Raw genomic sequence first — 6,457 nt, 5'->3', positions numbered from 1 at the left:
TTGCGGAAATTAAAATCAACAGATCAAGGAACCAGAGGTTGATGGTGGAAATGTGAATTGCAAGAAATTAAAATCAACAGATCAAGGAACCGGAGGTTGATGTGAAATGTAAATTGCAAGAAATTAAAATCAACTTAGATCAAGGAACCAGAGGTTGATGGTGGAAATGTGAATTGCAAGAAATTAAAATCAACTTAGATCAAGGAACGAGGTTGATGGAGAAAATGTAAATTGCGAGAAATTAAAATCAACTTAGATCAAGGAACCAGAGGTTGATGAGAGAAAATTTAAATTGCATGAAATTAAAATCAACTTAGATCAAGGAACCGAGGTTGATGGTGGAAATGTGAATTGCAAGAAATTAAAATCAACTTAGATCAAGGAACCGGAGGTTGATGGCGAAATGTAAATTGCAGGAAATTAAAATCAACTTAGATCAAGGAACCGGAGGTTGATGGTGGAAATGTGAATTGCAAGAAATTAAAATCAACTTAGATCAAGGAACCAGAGGTTGATGTGAAAATTTAAATTGCATGAAATTAAAATCAACTTACAAGGCAAGTCTAACACGACACATGAAGTTCTTTCCTGGCGAAGTGTACTTAACAAGATACGAAGGCCGATGATTAACGGAAAAGAAGTTGCAAGACTTGACCTATGATCCCATTTCTTCAAATGCCCCTCCTCTGTTCCTGACTTTCTTCTTATTTTATGGAAAGCGCCCTTGCGGGTTTTCACTTTCTTTCCGTCCATTTAACCAGAAGCGCCCTTTAGGGTTTTCACCTCTAGTTTTTTTTTTTTTTTTTTTGTAGGCCACTTCTGCAAAACTCATAATAAAATCGTGAGGTTATCAATCTTCGAATTCAAATTTTATGGCAAAAATTTTAACTAATCAATAGCGCGTTAAACAAAGAGAAAGGATAGCATTAAAAAGTGGGTAAACGGGAAAACAGAAAGAATGAAGTATAACTTTATTAGGAAAAATGGACTTTCAAAGGAGAAGAAAAAGGTACAAAGATAGATCTCACATGTTCCTTTTAGTTGGTTTTGAAGTCTTTTAACTGCCATTATTTCAAGTTCTCTGCAGCCTCATGCCATAATGGTCTCTTCTCCATCCTTGGTTTCATACTCTCTTCCTTATTTCTCCACTTTGGTTCTTGGGGCGCCCTTTCGGGTTTTCGCTCTAAGATTTTTTTTTTTTTTTTTTTTTTTTAGGACGCCCTTTCGGGTTTTAGTCCTTCACTCATTTATGCATAGTACCTCTTGGTGATTAGTCGGCATTCACGGGTCTCGGGAATTCTTCACCGTCCATATGGGTCAAGATTAAGGCTCCTCCGGAAAATGCCTTTTTAACCACATAGGGTCCCTCATAAGTTGGTGACCATTTGCCCCGGGGATCATTTTGGTTAAAGACTATCTTCAACACTAGGTCGGGTTGGAATTCACGTGGCGAACACCTTTATCAAATGCCTAGCCATTCTCCTCTGGTATAATTGCCCATGACATCTGCTTTGTTAACCTTTTTCGTCGACAAATTTAAGCGATCCAACCTTGGTGGATCCATTCTGATTCATCAATCCCTGATTCCTTCAGAATCCTAAAGGAGGGAATTTCGACCTCAATAGGTAATACTGCTTCCATCTCGTAGACCAGTGAGTATGGAGTTGCCCCGGTTGAGGTTCTCACGGAAGTCGGTATGCGTGAAGAGCATAGGGAAGCATATCATGCCAATCCTATATGTGGCCGTCATTTTCGGATTATCCTCTTGAGGTTCTTGTTTGCGGCTTCTCTGCTCCATTCATCTGGGGAGTGATGGAGAAATTGAGATGCGGATTTTGTATTGATCACATAATTCACGAATCTTGGACCATTCAAGTTCTTGGCATTATCGGTGACAATTTCATTCGGGAGACCATGCGGCGGATGATGTTGCTTTTGAAGAATTTAAGGCGTGTTCTGCGTGATGTGAGCATCACGGCGTTGCTTGACCCATTTGGAGAAATAGTCGATGGCCACTAGGATGAATCTGTGCCCATTGGATGCCTTAGGATTGATAGGACCGATCACATGATGCCCCACATTGCGAAAGGCCATGGTGAGGCGAGGTTGAGCAGTTTATGAGGTGGGGCGTTTATCGGATCGGCATAGATCGACACTTATGGCACTTGGAAATACTCGATGCTATCCCTCTCCATTGTGGTCCAAAAATACCCGTCGCATGATTTGCTTAGCCATCATGTGTCCATTGGCATGGGTCGCACAATTTCCCTCATGTGTCTCAAAGAGGATTCTCTTTGCTTCTTTTGCATCTACACATCTCGATGGTCGCCGTTGGAGCTTCTTTTGTATAGGGTTTCTCCTTTGGGAAGTATCCCAATGCTAATCTCGAATCATCTTCTTTTCATTTTTGGTTGCCCCTAAGGGAATTCTGCAGTTCTCTGATGAGCCAGGATGTCATGATACCAAGGCTTTCCATCGGGTTCTTCTTCAATCGTGAAGCGATGAGGCTGGTTCATCCCTTGCTTTAACCCTCAATGCTTGAGTTATGCGCCCTTCTTCCATTTGGGCCATACGGCTAGAGTAGCTAAAGCATCGACAAATTGATTCTTGTCCTGCTAAGATGAGTGAAAGAGATTTCTTGAATTCCTTGATCGGCTCGATAAGTACTTACGATATGGGATCAACTTGGGATCCTTAGTTTGCCATTCTCCTTGACTTGATAAATTATCGAGCGAGTCTCCGTACACCTCCAACTTTCGATTTTCATTTCGATAGCGACTTGTAGACCCATCACACAAGCTTCATACTCTGCGACATTGTTAGTACGGTCAAACCTCAACTTGGCGCTATCGGAAGTGTTTTCCGTCAGGATACCGATGACTCGATTCCGTTTAGGATAAATTGTTGCTCCATCAAAATACATTTCCCATACATGCGGGCCTCTCCTCTTCGTAGTCTACTTCATTAATATGCTCATCGAGGAACTTAAAATCCGAGCTTCATAATCACGGATAGGATTTTTACGCTAGGAGGTCGACAATTCTGTGCCTTTCACGCTTTCCGGTCATGTAGACTATGTCGTCTTTGGGAAGTATAACTGCCACTTGGCTATCCTTCACAGTGCGAATGGGCTCTCGAATACATATCTAATAGGATCCATCACGGAGATGAGCCATGTCTTGTGATTCAACATGTAGTGCTTGAGGCGATTTCTTTGTCGAGCTAGCAGCGACAAGTCTTTTCTAAGGAAGAATACCTTGACTCACAATCGTTGAACTTCTTGCTTAGGTAATAAATGGCCCTCTCTCTTGGCGGTATCATCATGTTGTCCCAAAACACATCCCATTGGTCTATTTGGTGCCATATGCGATCAAAGGCACTGCCGCCAGTGGAACCAATCTTGGTGGATTTGAGAGATCTGCTTGATTTTCTCAAAGCCTCTTGACAACTGAATCCCATTGAGTAGAGTTGTTTTTAGAGTAATGTCTGAAAATAGGCTCGACTTTGGCGATAAGATTAGAAATAAACCTCGAAATGTAGTTGACTTTCCCAAAAGCACCTCCTTTCTGTTTTTGGGGATGGCATTTCTTGAATAGCTCGAACCTTATGCGGATCTACTTCTATCCCTTTCTACTTACTATGAATCCCAACAACTTTCCGATTTAGCTCGAATATGCATTTAGCGGGGTTCGACTTCAAGTGGTATTTCTGAGCCTTTCGAATACCCTCCTCATCACACTGAATGTGGCTCTCTTCTCCTGGATTTAATGATCATATCATCCACGTACACCTCCACTTCTTTATGCATCATGTCATGGAATAACGTGACCATTGCGCTGGTAAGTAGCCTGCATTTTCAACCGAAGGGCATGACCCGATAGCGAATACTCCCCATTGAGTGATGAAAGCGGTTTTATCCTTGTCTTCTTCGTCCATTGGGATCTGATTGTACCACGATGCCCCATCAATACCACGAACACTGCCCAATCCGCGGCATTGTCAACTAACACATCAATGTGGGGAGAGGAAATCGTCTTTCAAGCTAGCTTTATTAAGGTCCACTGTAGTCAACGCACACTCGACTCTCCGTCTTTCTTCATTCACCGAGCAGCGTTAGCCACCCATTGGGGATATTTGACCACTTCCAAGAATCCGGCGTCATCTTGTTTCTTGACTTCATCCAGAACCTTGAAGCGGTGTGTGGGATTCATTCTCCTTAGTTTACGCTTCACGGAATTGTTCACGGGATTAAGGGAATTTTGTGCGTTACTATCGAGGTCCAAACCCACCATATCCTCATAGCTCCAGGAAAACACGTCTAGGAATTCCTTAAGCAGACCGATCATATCTCACAATTCCTCACTCTCCACTATCTTAAGTTCCCTTTTTACTTCCTCCGTGCCTAAGTTTATTGTGCGCGTTTCGTTTTCACAAGGCATGAGGGAGGGTTCATCTTTCATCGTCTTCTTACGTAAGGTCTTCCTCAGAATCACTTGAAGTAATGGCGGTTATGGGGATTTCAAAATTAACGGAGGAATTTCTGAGCCTATTGGATTATTAGGTGTTAATTGATGAATGGTCCTGAATGAATAAAGAATAGAACATGTTATAAGGATGGAATTTAAAAGGAAAGAAAGAGAGTGTTGGACTTAAAAATGCGCTATCAATTCATTAATAATATTAATGCCATAAGAAAAGGTCCATTTACAGTATTACACTTATCACCATGGACAAAGTGATCAAGTGTAGATAACCAGAGGTACTTTACTCGAGATTGAGTACAGGGATATCCTCCGTTGTCCAGTTGTCAAGCTCCTGCCCCTCAACCACTGGCGAAACTAGGGCCTCATACAAGGAGTCCAGTTGGATGACATCGATGGATGGATCATCGGGTGATTCTTCTGTATTTGCCGGATGTTGAATGACCGGTTTGGTGAAGATCTCCGTGATCCTCGGGACTACTTTCATCTTTCCCATCTTCTGGTCAAACCTCTGATCCCGAAGTATTTTCCTCATCCAGAATCGCCCATCCACGAGGGCATCTTCCTCATATCCCAAACCACTACGGCCCACCTTCTGAATAGCCGGTATAGGTTCGACAATCCCTTGTAATGTGGCGCCTAGGCCTTTACCCTCTTCATTCCCGTTTTTTGACAGCACTTTGGCTACCATAGCCATAGCCCCCTCCTTCCCGGTATCTTGCAGTTCAAGGGCCTGGAAAGAACTCTCCAACGATTCCTCGGCCGCTTCCACATAGGGAAGTGATTGCGGCTTGGTGACCAGTATGGCCTCTTCGCCCCTCACAGTGATGATTTTGCCGTCCTTAATGTATTTGATCTTCTGGTGCAAAGTCGAAGGAACAGCATTCGCAGAATGGATCCACGGCCTTCCCAACAGCATAGTGTAAGCCGGCTCAATGTTCATCACCTGGAACGTGACGTTGAAAGTGCATGCACCGACTTGGATTGGTAAGTCAATGTCTCCCGATTTCCCTCCTTATGCCGTCAAAGGCTCTTACTATCATCATGCTCAGCGTATATGCGATTGGTCGGCCGTGCTTTGGCTAAGGTTGCGGCGGCGATACATTAAGGGCTGATCCGTTATCGATGAGAACTTTGGCCACTATACAACCCTTGCATTTCACAGTTACATGCAGAGCTTTATTGTGCCCTAAGCCTGCGGGGTCTACCTCCTCTTCAGAAAAGGCTACAAAGTTGAAAGCCTGGATTTGTTCTACTATCTTCTCAAACTGTCCCGGTGTGATGTCAGGGTTCACAAGGGCTTGATCCAGGATTCTCTGCAAGGCTTGTCGGTGGACTTCAGAGCTCAGGATTAATGATACTTGATGAAATTCGGGCAGTGTCTTCCTCAATTGCTCCACTACATCATACTCACTCTGTTTCATTATTTGGGCGATGGTTCTTCTTCTTCTTTATGTTCGATGGTTCTACTTCCCTGCTTTCTCAACCTCCTCTTACGTATTTTTGATGACTCTCCCATTTTACTTTCCCTTTTCTCTTCTCTCTTTCTTCGTTCTCGTAACACCTCCCACTTCGAGTTATAAACTCGACTTCTTGCTCAAGTGGAGAGGGCTTTGTTGTGATAACGGGCCGAGAACTGGTTTGGGGAGTAATGTTGCTAGCGAGTCCGAGAATAAGTCATTACAAGTGCTCGTGAGGAGCGAAACATGGTTTTGGTGGTGCAGGTGAGGCAAGACAAGGAGGCGGATGTCTTGTAGCGCTCCACAGTGTAAACTTGGAAGTTATAGTTCCAAGGGACGGCGTGAGTATTGGTGATGGGGAGGCGAGGTGGAGTTCGGATAACCGTTCACCGCGGTGAGGCTCTGGGCGAGAAGGTGATTAGGTTTGGAGGTAGAAGCATTTTGGCTGCATCGGTGGTGTTCACTCCTTTTCTGTCTTGACCTTGTCGGCATCTCGGAACCTTGAGTGACAATAAG

The sequence above is a fragment of the Hevea brasiliensis genome, chromosome 12, assembly GCF_030052815.1.
Source record: "Hevea brasiliensis isolate MT/VB/25A 57/8 chromosome 12, ASM3005281v1, whole genome shotgun sequence".
NCBI lineage: Eukaryota > Viridiplantae > Streptophyta > Magnoliopsida > Malpighiales > Euphorbiaceae > Hevea > Hevea brasiliensis.
The sequence above is the reverse complement of the archived record's forward strand: the minus strand, read 5'-3'. Positions refer to the sequence as shown.